This window comes from Bombus terrestris, chromosome 5 (genome assembly GCF_910591885.1).
Source record: "Bombus terrestris chromosome 5, iyBomTerr1.2, whole genome shotgun sequence".
Lineage (NCBI taxonomy): Eukaryota > Metazoa > Arthropoda > Insecta > Hymenoptera > Apidae > Bombus > Bombus terrestris.
In genome coordinates this window covers 5101933-5127147 of record NC_063273.1, presented here as the reverse complement: position 1 = coordinate 5127147, position 25215 = coordinate 5101933, and the positions used below count along the sequence as shown (strand labels likewise).

At 42.8% G+C, this 25215-nt stretch overlaps 1 long non-coding RNA gene across 2 annotated transcripts; it reads right to left on the bottom strand.

Annotated features, from left to right (window-relative positions):
* Positions 1 to 8971: 8971 nt before the first annotated feature.
* LOC110119283 lies at positions 8972 to 24431 on the bottom strand. Of its 2 annotated transcripts, none has more exons than XR_007224050.1 (4): positions 24219 to 24431; positions 10033 to 10242; positions 9735 to 9893; positions 8972 to 9607 (listed from the first exon to the last, which is right to left on the bottom strand). It is a non-coding gene; the product is annotated as an uncharacterized LOC110119283 (long non-coding RNA). The 2 variants fall into 2 exon arrangements; XR_002307682.2 differs by lacking the exon at positions 24219 to 24431 and adding an exon at positions 11693 to 22534.
* Positions 24432 to 25215: the final 784 nt, after the last annotated feature.

Genomic DNA, 25215 nt, shown 5'->3' with positions numbered 1-25215 from the left:
TAGGTCGTATATAACCGTATCTTCGTTACCTACTCTTTTATATGCGAAGAATCTAGTCTCGATAAGTTTTGATCTTGAACATTTTACGTCCGTTTCCAGCCGCTCGTTCTTGTCGTATATTCAAATTTAAAGCGTTGCCTCGGTTCTTGTATATCGAGTTCGTCGTCCGTATTAAGATGCAGCGTATTTATGAAACATTGGAGCAACGATCGAAGTACATATTTCGTCAAATACGACAGAGCAGAGAAAGTGTTAGATTTCCTTCTTTCTTTTCTTCTCTCTTCCTTTTCACTCGTTAATCATAGAAACGAGAAGTTCCTGTTTGTTCTAACGATTTAAATAGGGAAAACACATTGACACGAGCCACAGAGCGTGCCGGTCGCTTCCACCTCACTCGACTCGGCAATTTCGTCTCCAAATGCCTGTGAAAATGTAAAGCTAACGAAAGGAGAAAGTACCTTGTTATTCTTCGTTCTTCGCCGGCAGTGGCGCGCACCACCATTTCGCTTGGCGGCTGAGGTTTAAGCAAGAAGTGTTTTCAAAATTCACAGACCGAATAGCTGCTAAGTTCATTCTCGCTGCGCTTTCAGACTGCCTCGGCAACGTCTCTCATCAGCATCCGCCAATCCGGCATTTCCATTCCTCGCTTAAACGTGCTTTCTTTCTCCTTCCCAATGTCTTTCTTCAACCTCGCTTCCGCTTACCCAGACATTCCTAGGCGCCTTGCGATTTTCTCGGGCCCCCCGTCTCTCCCGATTCCACCCTATTCTTCTTTTTGGTATATCGCGCATTGTCGCACCATCCTCTGTCAACCCTTTCTTCCCCGCGCGCTCCGCCACCCCTTCTCCGCCGTTACTTTCTCTCTTTTACGCCCACGGTATGGCATCGCATCGTCGCCTCGTCTAGTTCCCTCGCTGGAAATTCTAGCACGCCAGGGAAACGTCTTGATATTAAAGGACCGCCATAAATTATAAGGCTTTGTGTTTGAAGCTTCTCCTTATTTACTCGTTTCGTTCGTTTACTTCGCGTTTTCATCCGTCTACCCTCGCGAATCTACCTCGACGAATCGTTACCCTTTCACGACGCTGTAGCAAGGAGTCGTCTGCGGTGTGATATTCTCGTTGAGCGAAATACCATTTACCCCTAATGTCGTTTCTCCGACCCAATGAGGTAGAGGAAGGTAGAAGCGGTGCGGTGCGGTACTGTGCGGCGTTCCATGGACAAATGTTGCGAAATGAAATTATTACAGAGGAAATTGTAATAAGTCGGAAAATTATGGAAGAAAATGTATCCGGGTGTGTATTTCCAGGCGAAATCATTCGAAACATGGTGAAACGTTGCGAAATTTGCGGGAGAGATTGCCGTTGGAGAGGATGGGAGTTTACTCCTGTTTTACGTTTTATTCGGGGAACAAAAATAGTGGAAAATCAGAGGTACGAACGCAGGAATTAGTGGGCCGTGGCTTGGATGCACGAACCTGAATTAAAGCTGACGTAATCGAGCTCGCGGCTCGGATGCGTACGAAAAAAGAGCGACAAGTTCGACGCGGATGCACGGACCGGTTCGAGTTTCAAATCCACTTTGACGAGGCAAAAGCGATTGAACTGCGACGGAATGCCGTGGTTTGATCGGGCTGTCGGATGTATACCGATCATTCCGATACATTCGATTTAGGCAGGCGTGCGAGCAGACGTTACCCGCAGCACACTAAGCAGATAAAATAAAGGTAAATTTATTTCGCACGGCTTCTTCGTCCCGGAATTTTACGTTCGAACGCGCCCGTTCTGACGATTAATTAACGGCCGATGTGTCCTGACGCGTTTTCCATTACCGAAACCGTTGTTCCAGCTTCCCGTTGTTCCTCGACGACAGTTTCAAACATAACGCACGTTTCGATGCAGCTTTGACAAGCTTCGCTTTTAAGGATAATTCTCACGACACCAGCAATCTTCCGATCAGTTGGGGAAGCACACCGATCTTTTCCTACGTTTACCTACGTTTCGTGTAAAATGCTGAGAGATGAATCTTGTTCGATAGCGACGCGACGAAAGCTTCGATCGGCATACACATAGCCGTATCACTGACGAAAATAAATAGATATTGACATTACAAATGTTGGTTATTGATCGAACAGTTAGCGGTGTTTATCAAACAAATTGTTCGTACAAAACACTTTCTCCGTTCCCTGTCATATTTTACTTGCAATGAACGTCTGTCGTCGTTTCATCGATATCGCAAACACGCGAATAGATACTTTTCTGACCGTCGATTGGCCCATTGTAGAAGTTCAGCGGCACATTATTTTCTTGCAAATGAATCTTTTCGACCACGACAATAGCGCAATTTGTCCGCTTCTTCTTGCTCGTCGCGTTCACGACTGCAAACTACGTTACAAATAAATCGATCGCTTGATTAACGTTTCATCCACGTGACAGATATTTGATTTGAGTGAAAGGTGAAAGTAATTCCTTGATTCTCGATCTGAGTCAACGCGAATCGCGATATTTCAACGAAAAATTTCAACGAGATAGAAACTGCCGTTTAAAAACATTTTAATGGCTGGCAGCTATTTCAACAATTGGTTGCTGCTAGTTTTGAATAGAAAAAGAAATCAAATTCATCGCGTTTCTCGTAAATTCGAACACGAAAAAAGGAGAAAAAGAAAACAAAAAGAAAAGAAAGGAATACGTACCGATGAATGCCTCGAAGGATAAATTTTCAAAAACCGAATCGATGGATTCGATTTAACCCGACCAGCGAAAATCCTGTTAAAAACGGAAATATATATATCGCTTAACGAAGAGCCTTAATCAAGCCGTATTAGGTTTGTTTCGTTTAAAGACGATATCATTCAACGTTCTCAACCGTCAAAGTAGGTGCTTGATGTCCGAAATTCCCTTGAAACGAGTGCAATTCGTCGAACGATTCGTACAGTTTACATTTTAAACGGAACCAAGATGTCGATAAAGGTGGGAAACGTAATAGTTTCGACCAATTTCCAAGTAGGATGAGCTCGACTCGTACGTTCGACCGTGTTATTTAATAAATAAAGGTGAAGCAGTCGAGGAGGCTAGAATTATGGACGAAATAAAAGGGCTTTCGTCGGTCAGGGAATAAAACCGTGTGCCAGGGACGGTGTAGAAAAAACGGTAGGTTGGAAAAAAAGAGAAAACTAGCAAAGTGAACGAGCTGCCTGGAAAATATCTTGGCCACACATACTTAGGTGGTGAAAGTGGCAAGAGCGCGGCTTACCTCGCGGCATGTGGTGTACATACATACATATATGCGTGCGCGAGCAGGCCGGCGCGAAAGGGTTGTGGCAAGACCGTAAGGGGACGAATGAAAACCGAGCGAGCCGGAAGACTGCTCGTTATGGCAGCTTAAAGTGTTCGCACTCCACTCACGCGAAGCTCATTAACGATCGAAGAGAAGGAAAAGTGGAATAATTAATTTCTCTCGCTAAAAGGACGAGCGCCGACGAACATAGTTTGTCGGATATAATTCAGTTACAGTCTGCTACCGAGGAGATTCGCACCGCGTTTCACAATCCTACGTCTTCCGCAATTTCTTCGTGTCTTTTCGAAAATTTTTAATCTCGAAGAACCGTCGAGCTAACGGGAAATTCTCGAAAATCCTGAACGTATCGCTGCCGAACTCGGAAAGGTTAATCGCTTCTTTGTACAGCCATTAACGAAGATAACGCGATAAGAATGATCACGGTATTCGCAGGCAGCTTATACAATATCGCTTGGATCTCAACGACCGTAAAACGTGGTCTAACGTGGTAATTAATTTACCACGTTTTGAGACGGTTGGCGCGATAATCTCTGTATTATGTAAATCGAAGCAACGGTTAACAGTTTCGACTCGTAAAACATCTATACGCATACAGGATCGCGACCAATATCCAGACTTATCGTTTTAACGAAATCAATACCGACATATTCGTAACTGAAATCATGGGATGTGCGTTGACAGAAACATTGAAAGGAAGAAGATGAAACCTTCGGAAATCGCAAGTATATACCACCGACGCAACATTACGCAGTTTCCATCTGCCAGTCGTGCGTCTGTTTAACGATCTCTCGTTTTCCTAGCGGAGGAATAATTTCGATCGAATTTCTGCTTGATTTCGAAGCAACGAAACGTGAACAGAAATTTTGTGATTTAATGAATACGACTCATGACGCGGTTAATAAGCGTTGGAAACTGAAACGTGAGCCAGTATCGTACGCAAAAGACGTGTAAATCCAATGGGAGAAAAGAGGCGACGCAGTGAACGGATTAGGTGACGAAACGTAGATTAAGGTTAAGGAAACTGTTTGACAAACTTGTTAAAACCGATGAAGCATGGTAACGTGGTAATTTCATTCTCTGACAATAAGTTACGATTAAACTCGTGCGCGTGCAACCTTATTTCTGCGAGAATCCGAGTGAAGTTTGGTGCACTGACGGTTGTTTAATTTAACTGAACTATACAGATAAGACTTGCCTTGAGAAGATGCCAAACAAAATTATTCTTTTAATTACGCAAAAAAACTGTTCGCAGTTTTTATCAACGGTCGAGGAGTTGGTCGAGATTTTTACCACAGAGGAGAGTTCGTTGGTAGCTGGCTAGACTTAACTTCTTTCCCTCGCCTTCGTCTAATCCACTTTACGTTAAGTAGAGTTTCGACGGACATCTCTCCGATTCGTTTCCTATCTCCTTCGTGTTTCAATCGGTTCAACTCGGACTAATGGCGGCACAGCTTTGAATCAATCGTTTGATAATCACAGAGGAAGCTGTGTCACCTGGCCGATTTCTTTCGGTAGCTAACGTTACTCGGTTGTAACGGTTTGATCGTTTTTGTTTATACGCGTTTGAAAATAAAATTGCATATTTTATCGTTAATACGACGCTGATTAATAGTTACGTTTACCATCTGAGATATTAATATTAATACAAGGTTCTCGATGTCGGAAACAGTGAAACGAAGCATTGGCCAAGTTGAGCTGGAGGATGCGAAGGGGGCGAGACAGCGCTACGAGCAAGGCGTAATTAATGGCATAGCCCTCTGTTTAATTCGATCGAAGAAACCTCAGTCTGTCGGCAGCCGAGTGATTCGCTCGGTTAAGTAATTTCGTGGTTGACGACCGTGAATCAAGGCATGGCTATTTTTTGCCCCGCTAGAATCACTAGACAGTCATTTCCACTTTTAATTAACTGACTAGATTGCTGGCTAGTGGAACGTTTCTTCGACCGGAAAAAATCTTCGTCCTTTGCTTTAAGATCTTTCCGCTGTGCAATTTACGAGTTTACAATGCAAACCCTGCTACTTACCTATTTCGAAATGTATCTCTCCTCAAGAAGAGTTCTAAGTAGCTGTTCAACGTAAAACGAGAAATCTCGCTGAATATCGGTGGTAAGCGTTTTAATGTTAAGCGTCACTGCTTTTTTCGTAGTATGCGAGTATTTTATGCCGGTTAACGAGCTATCGATTCTCGAACACGCCAGTATTCGTCCTTCGTAGTTTTCCGATCGTTGCAGGAAATCGCGTCCGACGAAGAAAGTAGAAGCTCTTTTACGCGTATGGTTTTGTACACGGTCTCCTTAACGGGGGCGTGTTCCGCGATGTTTGAGAACTTTTTCGATCGTTTCCGGCAACCGACTACGCGGCATTTGCTACCAAGTTTTTGCAAATTACGAAAAGCTAAAGGGACACGAAGGATAAGACGTCGCGAACGATCTCAGCCGGATTATGGGCAAAATATTCCCGAGGTAGGAATTCCCGAGCGTACGTCCTTTCGCCATTTATCAAGAAATATCTTTATCGCTTCGGCGAGGCAATTTTGTCACCATGTTGGTTGATCTTTCGATCCTCTGGTTCGAACAGAATGGCGAAACAGAAATGGATTACGAGAACAAAGTGAAGTGTCGAATCTGCTTTTTTCTCCCTTCTCTCTTATTCACCGCCCCCCTCCCGCCGGCCTTTGTATCTTCTCAGAGTTCCTGCGACTGTCGCTTTAAAAGTGCCGGATAAGAAGAAAAGCTTTGGCATTATGGTAATCCGGTAGCTTGTCGGACGACTGTGAACTGCGACTGGTTCGAACGATATACAGTTTCATTTTTGCGCTCTCGTAACAGATAGGGCGGATGCTCAGAATCCTCTCGATTCGTTACTTTACAACATGCTTTTTCTTCCCTTCGTTAGTCCGTGATCAAAGTTTGTAAATTGTAGAGAGGCTTGTCAATTTCTCGAGGAAACAAATCGCTGAAATTCACTCGTATTAGCGATATCGAGTGCGTAAGGCTGAACGAAAATTTTTTCGTTAAGCACAACCGAAGATGCGGTGCTGAATAATTCTGTTAAGCATTTTCTTCCAGCAGATGCATTATCTCTGTGAAACTTTCGTTTCATAAAGGAAACGAAGTAAGGAAAAATAAGCTGGAAAACACGACTCAATTTTCTTGCGGTTAAATTCGGACGGCGTACGTAAGTTAAAACGAATCATGTTACAGTAGCGGTTTACACGGTGTGCATATGAGAGATAAAGAATGTTGGCACGCAGTGCCAAGCACTCTGAAAATCCAACCAAGATAACGACAAAGGCTGAGAGGAAAAAAACACTGAAATATACCATCTAATCTGAAATGAGCCCGCGCGTGTTTTGCGTAAGTGACGTAACTAACGTGGGAAGAGTACACAGGGCGCGACAGTTAGCCGTATTAGCGTGACTGGCGAATCTTCTGCTCGTGATTCGAAATTCCGATGAACGGAGACGCGCGATGAACGAAGTACTGATGTCTCGTGGCATCGCTAATTGAGTTGATATACTATGACATCGTCGAGTCTTTAAAACATGAAAACTAAATATAACCAAGGCCCTTTAGATATATTATCAAAATATTATATCATCGAAAATGGAAACTATCGCAGGGGTTCGCTTTTACGAATATTTTCGACCGACTCGTTTCAAAACAGTTTTTACGAAATTTCTACGTAGATTCAGTTTCGTTGTGTCGGTTATTTCATCGGGTATTTTTCAAAAGATCTTCGAATCCGGGCGGGAAGTAAGATCGGCTACCAGTCACTTTCAAGCCGGCAGTTTGTGTTGAGTGTTCGCCGTCTGCGTGAAGCAACCACGTGAATTTTTCAATTTCGCTTTTTCCCCGATGTTTTCCCTTCGCCGTCCACGGCAAACGACCGTTTCTCTTGACCTTTCAGGCAGGGCAGAGAGAACTGGAAGAAACTGGAATAAATAGGCTTTCCCTTCCTTTTTGCAAAAACATGACCCAACGCGTGAGCACCGGTGAAATACTCAAAGGTTCAAGTTTGTCGCGTCGCGGTTAAGCTACGTAACCGTTTCACCAGGTCGAAACGATTTTGATCAAAGCACAATCAAAGATTCCGTTTCTTGTTGGTTTTTCTTTATAAGCGGACCTTTTGAAATTCGTGTGACAGTTTTTACGTCCGTTAAACAGCGTTGAATCGTCAAAGCAAACGTAACGAAAACAAAGAGCCGTGCAATCTGGCCATTTCGAATGTCTACTGAATCTAGCTAAATTACAAAAGGGAGAGAGAGAGAGAGAGAGAGAGCACAGCTATCATATTCTAAGTTTTTTCTTTGCGGCAGGAATATTGTAGAAAGTTAAATATCACAAACATTGTTAATACCTACATGGAAACCACACAGTGGTCCAACGACGAGTGTCATTGAAACGTTGTAGATTTAGCGAACGAGGAATTTCTAAGTGACATCTGGGAAATTGTGGAAATCAGCCGGAGATTATAGCGGCACACGAGCTACGATTTATCGCCACATTGTTAGCCACCAAATTTATAAGGGTAGCTTGCTACAGTTCCGAGTGACCCGGCCGCAGGAAAATCGATAGTGCATGCACAAGGTTAAAGTAGGCTCGCTGCGCTTCTGATTGAAAATTAAAATCTCTTCTCCTGTATTTTTCGATTCAGCAAAATAAATTGTAATTATTCGGATGAAAGTGTATAACTCGCTTAATGAGAGTTCAACCAACGAATCAGATTCGTCAATTCGCAATTTGTTCGTTGTATTGTCGTATTTTGAGACAGCTTCAGACGTATTTGGATTCGATAAATTGTTTCATTCTCTTCTTTTTATTTTTTTATTTTTTTTTTTTTATTTTGTTAACGGATATCATTGCTTCGTTGAACAGTGAAACTATGAAATCAACTCAAACCTTGATTCCCTCTGATGTTCGTCATTTATCGCAGAACAACGCAACATAGTTATATTTGGTAAGTTGGAATTACGAGGATACCGCGAGTTGCAGAAACGCACCAGCCGAATTAAGATTCATCGATGAAAAGTTGGAAACTTGGACGGTGCATCATTCGTGATGTTGGGTCGCGTGTTGCGGGAAAGGATAATAGTGGCGAGCGGGGCAACAGTGACGTAACCGCTCGTACGTCAATGCGCGATCTTCACCACGGTCTATAATTTATCGCGACGTTAACTGTCGAAGTTCGGAGCGTGTAATCTCTTCTAGTCGAGTAGGAACGGCCGGCTATCCGCTGTGATAATCCGTGCACGCGTGATTCGGAGGACGAGTTAGCGGCTTCTCTACTCCACTGCTATTGGTCATAAAGAACGCGCGAATCGTTCGAAAGGAATAATAGAAAGGCGAATATCGCGTCGTCGGTCCATTTCGCAAGACGACAGAATCCCGCTGGTTACACATCCGGCATATTCGGACTTAGGCAGTTTGCCAATGACGATATCGATCTTCGTGCGAGATCCGACCAACAGAGAGGTAACGACGAATAGATTAACGGCGAGTTCCGGATTGGGACAATTTGTCAAATGTCGGAACATATGACCGCCCGTTCATATACGTATACAGCCTCGGACGTTGCCAGCGCAGCGCACGTAGATTTCGTTGAACTCGAATATACAGTTCGTTCGAGATCGACACGGAGACGCCTAGGTGAAAAGAAACACGTATACAAGGCTATAAGCAAACGAATAGGTCGAACAGTGATTGTATCCGACGATAGTCGACATGTTATTGAATTGAAAATTTATAACTTTAATAGAGACTGGAGTGGGCGCGATCATAATTCAAGGCAGGCTGCGAGTCCGGCAGGCATAACTACTAGAAATTCCGTTCTTCTTTAATCCCCTTTTGAGCTGACAACCCTTTCCGACGTCCCGCGCTGGACCACGATGTCCTCTCTTTCCGTTCCCTCCGCTCTTCCTTTATTCGCAGAGCCTGCTTTCGTTCCGCTTCTCGAACCGAGCAGATATTCCGCCGAGTACGAGAAGGAGAAGATCCAAATGATTTAAGACGCGCTCCAACCCCGCGACGTTCTACGAAAAAATATGTTCCGAGAAAGTTGGTCGTGCCGCGAGAGGCATATTGTCTGGGATGAAAATGGAACGAGGAATTTGCCAGCTCCTCTTGTACCGAGTTTCGGGAGTGAGGACTTGTTCGGGCAAACGAGCTTGCTATTTATGCGTCCTTGGAACTCTTAAACGCTCGCAGCTTTCGTACCTTAGCGCCGCCTTTAACCCGTGGTGGGCAGAGGTGGCCGTGACTTCCAAGAATGTCTTGCAACGAGGCGGAAGTTCTTGCACGCGCGGATTCCACCTGCAATTTTTTAATGGCAATGATGATACAACAAGTAACGATGTTAGCAATTCATTAACGTGTAAATAATAATTATAAAATCATGGAAGATAAATATGCAAATATTTAAATGTATGTATATATATACATAAATTATAATTGCGTTGATGAAACTAATCAAATGAATAACAAGTATGTGTCAGCGTCGTGTCCTCTTTAGAACTGACGGCACGTGAGGCCGAAAATCTGACGTCGTGGAACCACACGGCTCATGATGATAAGGATGATAATGATGTCCTAGAAGGATCTGAAATAGAGAAGGTAATGAACCTTTTGGCTGAGGATAGAGTCGAACAGATCAATAATGGAAGTATAGATATAATACATTTTCCCAGAACCTGTAAAGAAAACAGTTAGCTAGAGAAATTTATTCACAACATACGTACGTTCGCGTATTACGAATTATTATACTGCAATAATATCGTCTTTATTATTATTTCCGCTACTTTCTCATCAATTTCACTTGCCCGAATAAAAATTCTTTGCAGGAAATCATTTTTTTCTTGAAGAAATTCAATCAGAACCAAAACGTTGAATATTTATTTCTTATAATAATGGTTATCTGGTTGCTTCGTAAATCTCACCAAAAGTCCTACCTGCAATGTATAAAATATTTATTTTATATATAAAATGAGTGGAGGGGTAATCGAAACTTTCTGACCAGATTGGAAGCTGGGGGGGCGCCCTGCGGTGCGTCAAGGAAATAATATGTGTCGCCTTGCTTAAGACGTGTCAGTGTCGCATATCGGCTGTGTATGATTTTCATTATACCATATTCTGCTACTATTTACACGGTATTATTAACTTTGTTTAATTAATACGCGTTTATGAAATGATTTGTTGAATATCATTACGCGATTAAATAGTCTTTGAAACTTTTCTTATTCTTCCTTCTTTGGTCGCACATTTAGAAGTTAGAATTACCGGTATCTTGATCATTGCCTTTCGAAACAAAGATTGACAATGAGTTCGCTTATTGTTTTATTTCAATCTAATTGCTTTTAATTTTATACATCCACCCTTAATTTTTGTTCTTCTTTTATACAGATTAGTGATCGATCGCGAAGATGACGAGTTTGACAGAATATAACTTTATCGTATGAACGTCACGATGAGTTATGGTTAATCGATCATTATCACGGAAATCTGATTCAATTTATTGTAACAAAGAAAGAAAGAAGTACGAAGGTATGTATATTATTGAACTATCGATGATATGTGTGATAAATGGCGTGATTGACATTTAGTTTATGATACAATTTTCATTACTCACAATTCAATATTTTATTGAGAAATCATGGATGGAAGGAAATAAAGAAATTTTTCAGCAACATTTATCCTCTTTTTCATACTTTCAGAGAGTGTGTGTGATTATTCGCAATGCGGTCGGTAGAATCAGTTTATTATCATCAAGTTCAATTATAATTGTACGTGGCGTCGTAACATTCGAGTCAGAGTTCGCCGATTGTCAAGTAAACGGCTACATTGATAGTCTTTTCCTTTCCTTTTGCTTTATATATCTATATATGTATGTATGTACAATCTCTTTTCTAAATATACTATACGCGTAATGCTTCAAAGTCAGTGCTTCTCTCAAGAGGATTCAACTTCCGCAGCAGATCGAAAATGTAAGTGCTTTGCATACTATTTTTTAATTTATATTATTCCCTATATTTTTCATTCGAATTATTACCAATCGAAAGACATCGTTCGAAAAATAATCAATATTTGTTTTCCTGCCGAAATAACGTCTGAAAGATTTGAATTTAAATTATAAGATAAAAACGTTCAATTTACTTTAGACGTTAGAGTATTAGAGTCTCAATTCGTAGATTCGAAGCTCGTAATTCGGAATTATTTTAAACGTTCATTGATTAAACTCTTGTATGTTATAAACGCTGTCTTTTTAAGAAAAAAATTGTAGCATTTCGTATTTTTCTGCTGTACATTGACTCGGTAGAGTAGCCGAATTGCAGAACAAAAAGAAGCATCGAACGGTGTCTATTCTAGTTAATCCGCCGCATAATTTCTACGGTCTGGTGTTACCTTCATTATCTCCATTGTTATCGGCTTATCCGATCACGACAAAAGGGTGAACGCCTCCCATCGTTCGCCTTCATGGCGATAGACGTCTGTCAACGCTTCCTCCGCCTATCCTATCGTCGTCGACGTATCGCAATGACGTAATTGTGCGGAAAAGCGTCTCGTTAATCAAACGTTACGCATTACGAGAATCGATAGTTGTCTCCCTTGAGCTTTGTTCCTTTCTTGCCAGTCAACGATCGTCAGAGTTTCGGTACATAGAGTACTCGGTTATCATCCGTTTTTCCGCTTGTCGTCCATATTTCAGACATGAGAATACAACTTTACCATTACTTTTCTCGTTTTTCGGAGAGCGAAAGGGGCGATCGCAATCGTTTCATCCATGATTATTTCCACTTGCGTCGTTTGCCCTCGCACGGTTGTCGAGTCGCACAGGTCGACGTATTTATGCTGGTTTCCGGCTAGAAAAAATCACGCAAATATTTCTTGGCTAGCAATCTTGTTGCTGTGTCGTTGAAATGGACCGACCGAATGCACTGGCCATTCATGCAGGACTTCAATCGATGAAGCGAATATCGAAAACGTTCCCCTGTGTACGTGGACCGAATTGATTGAACAAGCGCGCGCACATATCTAATTTACGTGCAAGCCGGGTGGAAGGCTGGAAAAACGTCGCGGACGTTGTCGATGAAAGTAACCAGTTGGCGAATGGAATTGCCTTGCTGTGCGCGCTTTCCTTTCTGACCGGTCAATATGTACCGTCGTGAAAGAAAGAAACTGACTAATGAAAACAGTTTTACGATTAATAGCTGTAATTTTCCGTCGACACGGAGCCGCACGGAACTTGGTTAACTGAACGTGTTCAACTTCTGCCAGTTTTCTATCTTGCGATAAATAGAACGTTACGTCGCCATTAAGACGAAATTCGAGCGGAACAGGGCAGAGATGGAGCAACGCGACGCGACGAGAAATAAAGCTGGAGAGAAGGATCGTGGCAGCATGACCGTTCGAAACAGAAGAACAGACAAGAAGGACGGTCTCTCATGGCTGTACAATTGAGCCTGAAATCAGGCGAAATCGAAAAATTAATCGAGTCGATTCTTCGTTGAATAGAATCGATATGAATTCTCTTGGATTGGATTTCGTGCCGTCTTCGTATTTTCAGTTTTTCTTTGCGATCCGAGCTCTCTATTCGTCGCCGACGAGATAAAGCGATGCCCCAAAAGAGCAATTTATCGCCCTCACGCCTCGCTATCGCCTGCTAATTATTCTCGCTACCCTGTCGGAACAATAATGTTCTGTAACGACGCTTTATTGCGAATTACGCGTGATTTGTAACGCACGTTCCGTTACCGCTACCGTTGCCGGCAAATTAATTCTAAAATCGCGCATAAAGAGCATAAAGGGAGCCGTTAAAATAAGGACAACGCTGTTTGTTGCCTTACCGATGACAATTTCGTTGGTATTTGTGAAAGCGTGGGAATTAGCTAAACAATTGGGGCGAAAGATTTATTAGTTACGAGGATATGTTTGCGCGTATAAAATTGGGACGCTTACACTCGACGATGATGCATCAAAACGTCTAGTCATTTTTCACCGTTCCTTACAAACTCCGGAATCGAAACTCTGTTTTCCACGGTGCTCGTTTGTCTCAGATTTTCTTCAGGCTCCTTGGCAAGTCGTTAACGAATGTTGGAAAAAAATTTTAATCATTTTAGTACGGTTAGACGATGGGGTTGGTGCGACGGCACAGTCAGCGTCCAGCGGTGCTGACCGAGTTCACGATCCATTAATTTCTCCCTGGACGAAGCAGATTAAACGGAAAGAAAGAGATTATACGCGGATGATTAAAATCCGAATGGACAAAGACGAGACGCGCGGGCAGATGTGACCGAATGCGGTGCAGCGTGTGCGTTCACCACTAGCCTCGAGGTTTCCACAGTTCTCCGCAATAATCGGTGAATTTGCTTTTAGGTAAATTGTCATTTAGCGCTCACCGCCGAACCAGAAAACTACCTTCGCAATCCGTTATTACCCACCGGAAGTGAATTACATCTACTAATTAATTTACGAAGGTGAATCTGCTGCGGTGGCGGTCGTTATATCGATCAATAAATTGAAATTGTGAAAACATCTTGCTATGGCCGCAATTAAGATTATTTGTCGAAACGACAGTGCCAATTAAAGCCAATTCCGATAATTTATCGTCTGTTCTCTGTTGAATGCAACTCGGTTACCGTTTTATTCGTAGGGTGATCGCGTGTACAGAGATGCGCGCGAGCAGAGAAAACACGATGAACTCGCGAATACAAACTCGGATTACGTACACGTGTACGGGAAAGGAATACGTCGAAAAAATTACGGTGCAGGTACTAATTGGGTCGTATAACGCGCAATTCAAATAATTCCGCCGTTCATATTTATCGAATGTCAGTGTGTCGCTCGTCACTGTGAAAACGCGCATACAACAATGAAATTATACCTACCGTGAAATATCGGTTGCAAACTGGAAACAAGTCGATTTCGGCGATCGTTCGCGGATTTATGGGACTCGTTATCGGCGGGTCGTTTGTTCTAACGGTTATGGAAAACGACCTCGTTCCGATAGTCCCGACTAGCAAAATCGTGCCAATCTGTAAGCGATCGGGGATTTTCTACCAGGCAAAATGCTCGCTAACAGTTATTTAATGTTAACAGTACCGTGTTAGCGTTAAATCGGATTTTTCTACTTATTCCTTTAGGATCCTTGTCCAAAGAGTTTGAACAACGTCGGAAGATACGCTGGCAACTAGCAGGATGAAATCATAATTTATAAGTTTAATCGATATAGTCGTTTGATGTACACAGTTTGAAAAACAAGTAACAAAAGCGTCGGTTTTTCGCGTTCAATGAATATTTTAACGCCACTATGAATAAATTAACTCGGAGTGGCGTCGCATCGTTTCGTCGTTTTTCTGATTTTATACGTAATTTTCCCGTCCAGCTTAACATTAATTTTTTATAAACAGTAATTTAAAACGGTTATCGAGCTCTCTTCAAAATAATCGACACTCTTAATCCCTATACAAGCTTTCTAATTACGAATCCGTGAGAATTTGTCGCGGTTTACTCACGGACGATGATCCATGTACTTACTTGTTTCTCTCGTAAAGACTTAAACTCTATTTTATTCCCTCTGACCTCTACTCTCATCGGTCTTCTTCTTTCTGATACATGGACTACGTTATAAAAGTAGAACGATAGCAGTCGAAGGAACAAAAATGAGAAAGTAAGTGGACGGCAAAGTAAATGGAAGGAAATAGTGTGCACAGAATGGAAGGGGAACACGATAAAAGTAAATAAAACCGATAGTGTCCACGTCCTGCTGAGAATGTCGGGGTGTTGGTAGTGGAACTGGCTAGGCCATGTTTTATTAGAAACCGTTCTCCTGTCTTTTGGACGCTACCGTTCAGCTTTTTCTCTTTCCTCTTACTCGTTCGTTTCTCTCGAAAGTTTTCCATTCGCTTATCTCTAAACCAAACGATCGCAAACCACCATTATTTCCAATCAGTTTTGATTCTTCGTCTTTTGACTATAATAGTCCTATAAATTTGAAATCATAGCGATTCGCGTGTCCAGTAATTTCTATGCATCGTCGAAGAGCGGCGTCGTACCGCAGTGCCACGTTTTTACTCTCCTTAACGAGCAGCAAACTTCATTTTTACCACGCGAAAAACGCCACACGAGAAAGAATTCGTTCTACGGACTTGACGTTCGCTAATTCTTCGTTGTAAACTACGCTTTCTTCAAACGGGTTATTTAAAATAGGTAACCGCGTTTAAAACGCACAAGTAACAGCGATTAAAGCAGCGATTACGCCAGGATGCGGGCTTTGACTAATCGCATTGAATTTTTATATTCGTAGAAAAACCTTCAAATCTCATCTTTCTTCTTTTTCTTTAAATTCGTACGATAATGGGTAGAATTCCACGAACGTCGAACGATTCCACCACATCGTCTTCGAGTTACGATTCGTTAAAAAGCGATCCCATAGCGCAATGTATCCAGGAATGTTTACATGTTCAGCAAGGTATTTCGAGCGAAACAATGATAGGTCAAACTCGGACAACACCAGCAACTCAATCGGACCGTGTTACCAGAGCCATTAGTTGGTCTAGCTGAACTTTACCCTACACTAATCACGCCATTGTCCGTTGCATTTTGCCGTGACAAACCTGCGTGTTGTTACTCGTGCGAGAAAAAAAGAAAAAGAAGTCAACGAGGATTCGATGTAAAACAACGATGATTTCTTCGATCGATGTATCACTGAGAACGAATAAGCGTTTTCCGTGAGAAATGTTGAATTTCTCGCACAGGGGTTAACGACGCGAATAGCAGGGACGGATAACGTATGGAAAACAATAACGTCTGGATCGTTGGCAAATGTTGCTGTTCAGAAGATCGAGAAAAGCTAAGACCGGACGAGCGCGTTTCCGTTTATGGACGTTTATCGGACAGCAAGTTTGTACATACATACAATTCCATCGAATCGAAGCGAGTCGAATCGAACTGGAGAACAGGTAGGCACATCGACTGATAGAACCTAATAACGGTCGCAATATCGTGGAAGCAACTCGACGAACGCCGCTAGGATCCAGTCGGAGGCGGTGGACCGAATAAGAGCTTATCGATCCAATTTCCAGGGATCAACCGGTGAGAGAGTAGAACCTGGGCGGTACGCTGCTGATCACGACTGGATTAAGGACACCTTAAGACTTCGGCACGCGTCTTCTCGCAACCGTAAGCCGCTTGCAACCTTGCGAAGACCGAGATGGGGTACAGCCGCCAATGCAAGCATGACCCCTATAATCGTACTAAGAAAGATTTTCCGTTCAATTCCACCTTGTCCCTCCTTTCCACCCCTTCTTTCTACCCGGCTTTACGTCCGAACAATTTATCCAACCTTTGTTTAGCGTAATCTTCCTTCGACATTTCGATTATCGAGATTGAATCGAAGCTCCGCTGTCATCGTTAACAGGCTGACGTATTCGATGTCTTCCCGCTGATACTTGTTTTATAAACTTCCGATGCTCCGAGAGGGAAATGATGAAAAAAAGAAAAAAAAAAGAGAAAGACACTGGATTCGCGAAACCATTAAATTTATCCGTTGTCGGTGGGATCGAATCAGGATTCGATCGATCGTTAAATATTCCGCGATGCTTAACCGGTGCGACGGAATCTCATCCGCTTAACAAGTATTTGGCTACGAACACGGTGACGATTGTCACCGTGCCGCGCACACGGGTATTTGCTCGTCACTGACCGTGTTACAACGAACAATCCGGCAATCCACTTGATCGCGTCTGCCATTTGTAATCCACCGGACAGTCTATAATTTTTCAATCGTTGGCGTGAATATAGAACGACGCGTTTCGTTCGATGTGACTTTGCCGTTTCGTAATTTCGCCCCCCTGTCATAAACGAACTGGAAGAGGCTACATGGACGAGTTTCGATAATTGAAATTCGCATTCCGCCAGTCGCTGAACTGCTACTTTAACGCTGCCGTAGCTGCATTCGACAGGCGAACGACGAACGGCGAACGACTGACGACGGTTTGTCCTCTAGCGAGGGTTACATAAGCATGACACATGTTTTTCCGTGACAGCAAAGCTGCGAGTATACATATACGGGTCGCAAGCACCGCATGACAAGAAAGCTTTCTGCTGGATAGGTTTTCGCGGCAAGAAAAAGGTTTCCTGTCGTTTCCGTGGATGGCCGAATAGTAACGGTGGTATGCACGGCTCCTACGATATTTTCGTCATACGTCGAAACCGATGTGTGCCGAACGGACGAAAAGCAAGAGACGATGTTCCAATGGAAACCGTGACAGCGAAGGAAAGCACTTAAGCCATTATACGACATGCATGTAAATTTTATTTTCACCACATGCGTACCATATTTCAACTATATCTTACTTCCTTTCTTAGCTTAAAAATATGTGTCACACGGTCGGTGATATCATCGTTGCGAAGTTATTTCGCAAATTGGCCGAACATTGATCGTAAGTGGCCTTTGAACGACCACGATTCGATGTTCTTGGAACGATCTGAAATAAATTTGCTCAACGACCTCGAAGGAGCATTTTTTTATTTTTTTATCCGGTTATCATTTTTCGCGATTCTTTCATCTATCGCGGGATTAATAGCGATCATAGATTTTTTAAGACGACAATGTCGATGAAGGAAAGAGCGTTTGTACGTTGCCGATAAAATGACCGATACATGGAGACGCATGTTAGTCGAGTAAATAATGGTTTTTGATTGGAAAATGTCATCGGTGCCGTTCCACGTTCGTTAAAAAACCACACTTCCGTCGTCTCATCTATTTTTACATCCATTGGCTGAAAAGTTCCGTTGCATCCATTTTGTCACAAATCGAACGGTCGTCCACGACACCATCGCTGTCTGTTTGTGTTTGTATCTAACAACCGTGCGGCACGATGTCGCTCTCAAAGCGATGAAAAAAGAGACAATGCAGGTGAATGTCCAAGTGCGGTGCTTTCCTTTGTTCGCTCGGCAATCGTGAAATGGACGACGCTGGATTGCAGCGCGAATTTACCGAGTTGAATTAATGTTAAATCCGTTCGAACATCGATTCGCGATGGATGGTTTGATGGGTCGTCTATCGAGCAAATCGTGAATGATAGATCGTTAAGTTATCCGCTCCTTGATATTTTGATTGACCGAGATGAAACCCGTATTTTCGATCGACCGGCTATAAATGCAACGATAAGATGCGAAGAAAAATTTTCGACCGAAAGCAGCGGACGAAACCGAAAGGAAATTCTTCGATAAAATTCAAACATCTCGAAGATAACGCAATTGAATGGAAAGCTCTCGAGGAATAACCGCGTAATGATGGAAACTTTAAAAAAATCCAGTCGTTCAAAATTATACGTCCATCTCGTCAGCAAACGTACCTTCGACATAAACTCATCCTTCGTATTCTATTTTCGCTCGGTCCATGCCACAACTCAACGCGCGTATATGCAAAACTGGGCTGATTTCTCTTTGCTCTTCTTTTCCTTTCTTGCCTCTGCCGTATCTCTTGTAATACGTTTTACTTTATTCTTGGTCTTTTTCTATTTATTAGCTTATTTGTTTCTTTCATTAAGGAACCTATTCGCCAAGGTATTCGCTTTATTCCTGCTCGTTCTTTGTCTTTTATGTATTTTAGTCGCGCGATTCCTGTTTCAGTTCTCAACGCAAACCAGCGGGTTATCTTGTTAAGGTGTTCACCTTCTTTGCAGCTTTCCTTTGTTTCATTTCTCGTTTTCATTTCTATCCGAGGTATCAAGTTAACGCTTTCTTTCTCTTCCAGCGTTTCCTACTTTTTCTTGTATTTCACTCTACGACATAAATATATAGGTACACATAGCTATTCGTTACCGCGTACATTTAACGTCGCCTTGTCGTGGACAATCGCTTTAAGGATTTCAAAACGGATTACCTTAACGATGTAATTAGACGTACGTCCAGCGTCTTTGATCGAACTTGTTATTTCTTTCCCTTGTCGCATGAATTCTCCGTTAAAGAATTCTCCTCGATGGTTTTTACTTTCTCCTTTCTTTTCGTCCGTTGTTCTTATGCGATTCTCCGTAAGTATAATAAGAGGCTTCCGACACTTTAAACACGCGATAACACCTTTCGTATTCACGCAAATATTATTCGAATTCGCAGATCCTCTCTTCGTTTCCATTTTTCTTGGCCATCGTTCATTCGTATTTCTCTGTCTCGATTCGTACGGGGCACCGCTGCGATATATTTTCGTCGAATGTATACGCTTAATTCACGTCTCGCAGGATCCGATGCCTAGGGTGTGACAGACGATGAAAGCGAGTCCACGATTCGCGTGATATTGCATTATCGTCGCGAATGCATTTCGGTTGATAATGCGTATATCGGGAGATCAAGAGTAGAATATATGCGCGAAACCACGGGGCAAACTCTGTCTCTTGCGTGACCTGTGATGCTCATTATCGAGAATCGCGCATACAGCGACTATTAGCCCGTATCTCGTAACGCGATGATGGTGTTAAGCATCCCAGCGAGAAATAACAATTTACCAGGATTCAAGGAAATATCTTGGTCAGCATTCGCGTCTCGGTTTAAAAGATTTTCCGCGACCGTTCTAATTCCGTGCGAGTTGACGGCACGCGTTAATGTACGTCGTGGAAGTTTGCCCGGCCTTTTCACGGCGTGGAATTTTCAATTTAAACTGGAATTCCGTACGGTAAGTCTGGCGTCGGCTAAGGCCACTAAAAGTTTATTGCTAGCCCTAACTGGGTTTCCGGTGAATACCACTATAGCAAACTTAGCCGCATACGCGAACCCTAGCGTCGCGTATTACCGCATGCACGCGTGTCACTCGCCACTCTTACGTGGATTAAGATCGGATAATCCCGGATTTCGGTGTACCGTGTCGTACGCAATACCAAGTCCGCGTTCCCCGTTGAAAGTCGCTTACCGGCACAGACCGGTATATCCATCGCGGCTCAACTAGAAACTTGTCGTTTTTTCCCAAAAGAATTCACGCGATCATTTTATTAAAGCGGTCGCGTAAACTCGATCTCGGTGCGACTTTGAGCCGATATTTACGAACGACCGAGGTTGACCCAGATGTCGTCTATGGAGAAGCTTACGCGAGCGTTGCCCGATTTCCAGGCTAAGCAAACGAACCTTCTATAATTTTAAGGGATCACCCGCAATTTTTTCCTTACGGAAAACGAGTTATCGTCCCGGTTACGATTGCAATTCCACGATTTTGCTTCGCCCCTGTTGCCTCGTCGTAAAGTTTGCCGTAAAGTTTGTCGAACCGGGACACGATACTTGCCAGCACAGCTTCGATAGAAGAATTGCAAATGATCGATGAAAACACTTGTTCGTGAAAAGTTCGTGCCTTGACTTTTCATCTACGCGGTTGTCGGTCGCGAATCGTACATCGTTAAAAAGTCGGGTTGACCGCTAACTTGACCGGAATTACGAAGACCTCGTAATTAAGGAAAACGATTGAAATCGCGATTAAAAGAGGGCCAAGAGAGTTGTGTGGCTGCGGACGCAGAACGGAAAAAAGGTTGGAAATTTTTCGGAGCTGAGTTTCGCAGTGAAAAAGCGGCGGTAATATAAAATGCATGCATGATACACGTGCTTTCGTATGTGAGGTAAGCTTATGCCTCGGGGAGAATGACAACGTCAGAAGTGGAGACGTGCTTGCTTGCCTGCTCGCATTCCCTTCGCAATCCGATATTTTCGGCTTTAATATTTACACGCAGAACAAACGAGTCAGGAATTCAGTGGTTGAAACGAATCGCAAGGTATTCTCCGACACGGCGTGTATCACGTTTATGCGAGTATGTTAAATTCTAGACTTAACGGAATTTTCTATTATACGATACGTACATACATACGTTCAGAGCATTTAGATGTCAACGAGAGAAAACGAACGTCCGAATGGAAAGTTTACCGTTTTGTAAATAAGCGAGAGGAAGCTACGAACGAATAGCAAAGGTGAAGCATGGAGAGTTGGTCATTGGAAAAGGCAGAGGACCCAGAATGTGCAGAAGGTTAATTGGTCGGTCAGTGCTCGAGGGATCCGGGGATTCGGGGATATGTCTGCACACATTTCTGCTCGGCTTGGCAGCCGTTTCTGCGGTCGTGGTGTGAACTCTCGCACGCGGTCGCTACGGCTTTGTTTTATTTGGCGGAGGGCTGCGTGGCTTCGTGCTTTGCCTACGGTATTGCCGTGACGACCGAGAGCACGCTAAAAGTCTCGTTGACATCGTTCTGACCAGGACTCGACGTTGACCTCCCGGGAAAACTTGAAAAATGATTACTCGCTGCTACTCGCTCCATTGGGAATCCCTGCTCAACATATTTCGAATATTCGAATCCAATGGAATCGTATTTTTGTTCGGAATAGCGATACCGGCTGCTTTTCCGGCTTGGCTTTTATTGGTCGAAAGAATAAAACACAACCTCGCCTGATCCTCGTATTCTCTTTTTTCTTCGTAAAAGGGCACTAGCGTATTTAACGGCTGAAAAATTTTAACGAAATTCCGTCAGCGACAAATATTTAGGTATACGCGGTCGATGTTAAATAGAATTAAAGAAAATCATTTGATTCGTTGCAACAGATGTTAACTGTCGACTGATTCTGATTTCAAGGGAAATAATTTACAATAATTGCCATAAATATGTAAATCGTGGTCGTTTACGATATTCGGTCTTCTTTCCGTGTTTTTACGTTATTACCAACATCCCCGTTCAAGCTCATTCGTTATGGATAGAATTTTCGAATTGTTGTTGTTCGTATCTGGCGGTACGACTAGTTTAAAACAATTTTGTAATTTTTTATCACCTTTGCGTATCAAAGTTGGCGGTGAAAAATGTAACTATTTCACGTCTGCGGCAAGAAAAGAAAGCTCGTCTGAAAGATCGATATCGACGTTCTTGTCGTTTTACAAGTGAGTTTAATGAAGCATATTGGCAATGTCAATCGTAGCAACGCAATCAGCATACGCTGCGGGATACGAATTACCGATAACCCAGTGCATTCCGAATCATTAGTCACATACAAGGCTCCGTATTCAGTTCTTCGCGTCTGTCATCGGCAGCTGCAACGATGCTTTCAATTTTTCGAGCTGCACGCCGAACGAAACGTTTCGACAATCTTTTCCCTCTAAGCAACTTTTCTGAGAAGTTCGACTGAAATTCGAATGTTTCCCAATTCGTTGATGGCGCGTTGTCTTCTTCGAGATCATCGATCTTTTCTTCGATTCGCTAATGAATCCCGGTTATTATGGTACTACCTGTGATAGTAGTCTACGATACACTACGCTCGAGTTCCAGGCCAGAGAAGTGGATTTCAATGTTGACCCAAAAACCGCGAATGACTGCGCGTAGTCACTCGGAATGTGACGTGGACGTGAAGTGGAGGTCAATGAAACAAGGTACGGAAAGGGTGGATTAAATTCAATGGGATATACGATATGATTGGATTTTTAATAACGCCAAGGTACAACTGAATGAAGCGTTTGAAATTTAATAACTCACTGAGCCTCGAGTTTGCGTTCATCTTCGTTACATCACAATGGCCTTCGATTTCCCAAGTCCAAAGTAGAAACTCGTTACGTAAGATATTACATATTATGTCAATTAAACACGCCTACGCCAAGTTTCTCACTTAGTATAATTGCGTAACTTGCTGTTAACAAGTTTGTTAGTATCTATCTCCTTAGTTAAATTACACGTATGTACATATCGTATAATGCAACGTATTAATTGCTGCATAGACGCATAGCGTTTTCTCATCGCGCAAGTTCAGGCGAAATTTTTCGTAAAACGAGTTAGGAACGGTGCATCTTGGCGCGATCAAATTGCGAACTTTTTGCGCGATTTCCTAAAGCGAAACAACGTACTTTACGTGCGTTATATAGCTAAGTAAGCTGATTATTTAGAACGTCCAGTAACAGAGCATCCGTGTGCCGAGATAAAAGCACAAAGATATTATTCGATGGCAAAGGTGTCCTCCCTCCTTCTCTCTTCCTCCCTCTACGGCGTTAGGATTCCAAGTCTTTGAGAAGAAAAATCAATTTGCTCGATTCTTTTTATCTCGAGTTTTTTCCACCCTTCCACTCCCTTCGAAATATGAGGGCGACACATAAAATGCACTCTCCTATCCTGAAACCGTTTTCTACGTCCGGGAAAACCACCTCGACGCGACGACACGCAGCCTTTGCACGTGACACTGTACTTTCACTTGACAAACGACATAGATGACCTTCTTGAACCGTGAAAATGAGAAAAGGATTATAGAAGATCGTCACGTCTCTTTATCGTTCTGCCGTGGAAATGAATTCCAACGCCTAGACTAGACGATAACATCGAACGCCGTTGTCCCACTAATTCAACGGTCTACCAATTCGTCTACTTGTTCGTTCCACCGTATACATACACATTGCGTATAGCTCGCGATAACGTAAAATATTGTCGTCGTCATTGCGCGAGTCACAACACCAGACACTACGCGATACGCGATATTTTAATTAATTTATTGATTCTAACAATAAGGTGGCGTTCTTGTCATTCGCTGCCTTTCCTCGACACTGGTATTTCCTCTGCTCCATAAAATACAAATTTCAAATTGTATATACATTGAAACGCTATAAACTCGTTCGCACGTTTGAGTAGCGCGTTCGTCAACGTTATTGCCAGGCGTGGTGAGCACATTCGCGTATTTGTTATTGATATATAGACAGAAGCGACGTATCTGTAACCATTTACGACGGTGTAGTTTGCGAAATCTGGCGAGATATTGATAACGAGGGTCTGACGATAGTTTTACGAGGTTTTCCCTCACGCGTTGCGAATGTATATGAGTTCGTCGAATGGATCTGCAAAGAGCGTTAGATAAACGCTGAATAAAGGGAAATGGTTGTCGAATAGTACGATCCGCTGTAAGCACGGTAAAACGACCAAGTACTTTACTTACCTTTCACGTTCTATAGCAACTTTTTCTCGGTGCCGGTATGATTTTCATTTTCATTGGCTTCGTCCGAGTGCCGGTCTGTCGCATAGGACACGATGATAGAATCATAAAAATAAAGCTGCGAGCGTTAAAAAACAGACGATTAATCTTGTCTAGATATTTCAGCGAAGTGACGTCAGTGGAGTGATTAATACTCGGCCGATGTCAACTTAGTTCCGTTGCACGACGAACTCGGTGTGAGCGACAGGTATCTATGATTTCCCGAGGTATCACCGCGAATCGCCTGACCTCTGTTCCATTTCGCTTTCGGTAATTATCATTATTCATCATAACTGCCATGCTGGACTATAGTGAAAACTTTATAAACAAGATGCGCGTGAATACACAGCGAATTGATTAGGGTCTGACGCGAATCGAGGATACGTACGACCTATAGCGGCCATTCATTCGATGTTATTCGGTCGAGCGTACGAGTCATGGGCACGAGCATTAATCAAATTATTTTCGAGCGTTGCGCGATTTAGCCGACGGTTACGACAAACACATTTTAATGACCCGGGTTCGATCAAATTTAAGCCAAATTAATCGTTGAAAGGCAGTACGAATACCTTTATCGCGTTGTTGTTTACGCTGCTGACGCTATTCCTGGTTTGCGCCATCATAACGCTCGCGCTGTTCTTTTTTATCATCATCAATACGAGTAATCTCTTTCCTAACGTTCTTCTTAATTTCTAATTTGATCTGTTTCCTACGGTGGAATATCTGTTTGGTGGTAACCCTGACAAAACGATGGAACCGCGTTTTGTTAATTGACAGAGGAAGAAAATTTCTTCCTTGAAACGTCGAAAAAGAACGATAACGATTTTCAATTCATCATCACGTTCGGTCGCTGGTAGAAAGAGCTGCCGTTGAAACGAATGCAATTTCAATTGTAGCAAGCATTTTTCCAGGAATCGACGTTTCGAAAATATGACGGTTAATCAAAGTAATGGCAGTTTTT